Source organism: Denticeps clupeoides, chromosome 5 (genome assembly GCF_900700375.1).
Source record: "Denticeps clupeoides chromosome 5, fDenClu1.1, whole genome shotgun sequence".
Lineage (NCBI taxonomy): Eukaryota > Metazoa > Chordata > Actinopteri > Clupeiformes > Denticipitidae > Denticeps > Denticeps clupeoides.
Window position 1 is genome coordinate 17,106,435 of NC_041711.1, and position 4,312 is coordinate 17,110,746.

The following is a 4,312-nucleotide window of genomic DNA, read 5'->3' on the forward strand; positions in this document are numbered from 1 at the left end:
AGGGTTAAGGGTCTTGCTCAGGGAGACAAGAGACTTTATATTCTTTCACATTAGAACCACAACAGATCCTGAATATTCAAGGAAAATTTAAAGAGTTGAAGGTTGCACAAGGATACAGTATGAGAGTGCAGCACTCTACACCTTGAAATACAGATGGCTCAACTTCACTGGTATAGTTCAGTGAAGAGATGTCTTTGCTACAAATTAACTTTAAATACTCATATGGCTAATCAGGAATAACACCAGCCATGTGACATCTTGTCTCCATCCAGTCTCTATAATGAAGTAGTTGTTAAGCTTCCAGTACAGTAGTACAATTGTGAATGCACTGTGCCAAAGTAAAAAAAAAATTCTATGCAGAATATACACATATAAAGTATAATGTTTTTTGCCATTATACAGATATAATGTTTGTATCATAGACAAGCAGTCCCCAATATATAGTGTATCTGTGCAATGCATCATGTTACTATTATATCTCAAATATATGTGTTATTTCCAGATCCCATTTCAAACACCCCCACATGTTTTGTTTTTTTTTTGTGTGTGTGTGTGTGTGTGTGTGTGTGATAAGAGTTCAGCAATGATACTGCCAAAATATTGACAGAGTTGCTCTAAACCTTTACAATGCAGCTGCTGTTTTGACAGAGTGAGAATATTTCTTCTTAGCTATTACTATCTCAGATATTCCCCGAATGTAAATGAAGCCATTTGGGTATTGTGTTCAACAGCACAATGCACAATACCCACAACTCATTTCTGAGTGTATTCTGGATTTCCCAGACTATCCTGTCATTGGCAAGGAATGTGAATTGTCTCTTGGCTGCCTGTCTGCATATGTATGTCCCTGTTTATGCTACCAGGTGGTGGTATTATAGGACTGGCAGTAAAATAATATTTCAGGATATAAAACGAGTCCTGTACTCTGTCACAGCCTAATTTTAACTCTAAACAACATTCTCCGTACCTTGCAGATGAACGAGTAAATTGGCAAAACATTTTTAGGTCCTAATCTAAGTGAAAGAACACCATGACCTGTTATGTGGAGTCATTACACAACTTTGGTTTCCATTGCAACATAACTCGCATGGATTTTACATTCCTGTCATGGCTCTGTCCTTATCATTCAGCCGTGGACAGAAATCTCAGGACATTCTCATGGTGAAATGAGTCATATATAACCTCTGTCATGAACAGTTATTCCAATTTTGTCTATCTGGAATTATTTTGGAATATATAATTAACATGACAATAACTTCTTATTACTTATCACTACTTAACATGACAATACTCTACTTATTTGAATAGAAAATAATATTAGACATGAAAGTTTTTAGAGCTCCCTGAATCCAACAGGTCTGTTCTTCTGTCAGTTTGTGATGTGTGCAGCTTGAAATTAAGTATTAGCTCAAGTACATTTTATTGCTACAAATTTAGTTACATTTTGCAATTAATGCAGTGTTCTCATTGGGATTAAATTGGTATTTTTCCTGCCAACAGCTGACTACACAAACAAACACATCCAGTACACATGCATATGTACAATAATATGTATATCTACCCACTCTGTACATATGTAAAATCTTACAAACATATATTTTATGTATATACCAACATATTTTTTTTTACAACTCACATTTACTGTTTTATTTTGCTATTCTAGGGCCATTTATTTGCTTATTTGTACAGTGAATCTTTATATTATACAGTTGACATTGGAGGTTGGAGTTATCTTGTTTAGTTTATCTATTTCTTTCCATCTCCTGTTCTTGAGATTTATTTTAGAAGTGACATTGAGAGAAGGCCATGGAACAATAAGGAGCTTTGCCCCCTGATGATGATGAGGGAATTGGATTTGATGAGCTAAAAGTTTATGTAAACTACAAATACAAAAATTAGAATACATCATGCAACAGAATTGGTATGGCAGCAGACCATACACCATACATATCACCAAATAGCATCAAATACAACTTAATAAAAAGCCAATTAAGCTTATAAGTGCTGACATGAACCTACTATACAAGCCCTTTATATTGTTCAACTGTTGAAATTGCATGATTCAAGTGATTTCCAGGAACACAGATTGCAGTAGGGTGCAAGTAAACCTTTGAAAGGCTTAATATAACTGAAGTGGGGTCAGTAAGGTCAGCACTTCAAAATGTAGCTTTATGAAGTCAAGCTGAGCAGAGCTGTTGACCATGAAGAGGCCGTGGGAGGTCACTTGTTCAAAGCTTTCAGTGTTTTGATCAGGTTATGGAGAGCAGCACGTATACTTTTTCCCCTGATCAAACCCTTTCTTGTTATAATTCTTTTGACATTCATGAGAAATGGCCAAAAAAAAAACTTTACTTGCGGATTGCACAATGTCTGTTAGTAACACAGTAACTACTGGTAAAAGCTTGTTGGTTCAACCTGGATAACTTAGACAAAGGGGAACCTGAGCCTCTCCAGAACCCCCACTAGGAAAAAACATGAGCTCTTATGAGTAAGAGGGCAAAGTTCTCTAAGGAATTACAGGAATAGTAAGAAAGTGGGATGGATCCTTTCAGTATGTATGGTGTGTATACAGGAATAGTGTGGAACTCTAAAAGCACAACACACAGTTATACTGACAGTACCATTAAGCAAATGTACCCCAAAAATGAATCTCCCCATAATTGTAAGTTTAGGAGGTAATAAGTGGATATCCTGCTCTAAATCAAACGTGGAAATGAGTAGGGTATGGTCTGGAGTCGTCTCAGGGCACATCATTTGCAGAACTGTAATGGCTTTAGCAGGGCAGTCGCTGGACTGGACTCTGCTGCGCCATCAAGATGTCTGCTGTTGTGTGGTGGAGAAACTGGACAACAACTGAAACTGTGAGCTCACCGGCCACAGAGCTGAGGCTCATTTAGCCTTAATTGTACAGATGCAGGTTTGCAGTGTGGACTTGCATTGGTCTTTTTTTTTTCTTTAGCCCTTGTTAGCATTGAAGAATCATAATCACAGTTATTTACCAAGATTAGGTTTTTGACCGTGTTGAGAATGATCAGTTTGTGTTTTCTGAGCAGTTTGTTTACTTTAGGGTGCTGGATTATCTATTGGAACTATTCTAACCGGTGGTTTCTGTGTGCTCCTTACATTTAGCTTCTGGTATCATATTCAGACTTTCAAATCATAAAGTTAATGAAAGGAATACACTTCAATTTATTTGCCTGCATTCACCTCAGTCATAATTTTCCTTGTCCATGGGGAATGTCAACTGAGATCTGCACAACAGGCACATCTGGAACATACACTGTTCAAAAAAATAAAGGTCATACTTAAACAACACAATGTAACTCCAAGTCAATCACACTTCTGTGAAATCAATCTGTTCACTTAGGAAGCAACACTGATTAACCATTAATTTCACATGCTGTTGTGCAAATGAAATAGACAACAGGTGAAAATTATGGGCAAATAGCAAGACATCAGGTGGTGACCACAGACCATTTCTCAGAGTCTACAAGTGGCTCAGGTAGTGCAGCTCATCCAGGATGGCACATCAGTGCGAGCTGTGGCAAGAAGGTTTGCTGTGTGTGTCCAGAGCATGGAGGCACTTCCAGGAGACAGGCCAGTACATCAGAAGACGTAGAGGAGGGCCAAAAGCAGTACCGCTACCTTCGAAACTGTGCAAGTAGGAACAGGAGGAGCACTGCCAGAACCCTGCAAAATGGCCTCCAGCAGGCCACAAATGTGCATGTGTCTGCTCAAACTGTTAGAAACAGACTCTGTAGGGGGGGGTATGAGGGCCCGACGTCCAAAGGTGGGGGTTGTGCTCACAGCCCAACACTGTGCAGCATGTTTGGTATTTGCCAGAGAACACAAAGATTGGTAAATTTGCCACTGGCGCCCTGTGCTCTTCACAGACGAAAGCAGGCCACATGTGACAGAGTCTGGTGATGCCATGGAGAATGTTCTGCTGCCTGCAACATCCTCTAGCATGAACAGATTGGCAGTGGGTCAGTAATGGTGTGAGTTGAATTTCTTTGGGAGGATGCACAGCCTACCATGTGCTCACCAGAGGTAACCTGACTGCCATTAGTTAGTGATATGAGATCCTCAGACTCCTTGTGGAACCATATGCTGGTGTGGTTGGCCATGGGTTTCTCCTAATGCAAGACAATACTAGTCCTCATGTGGCTGGAGTGTGCCAGCAGTTCCTACAAAATGAAGGCATTGATGCTATGGACTGACCCACCTGTTCCCCAGACCTGAATCCAATTGAGAACATCTGGGACATGTCTCGCTCCATCCACCAATGCCACGTTGCACCACAGACTGTGCA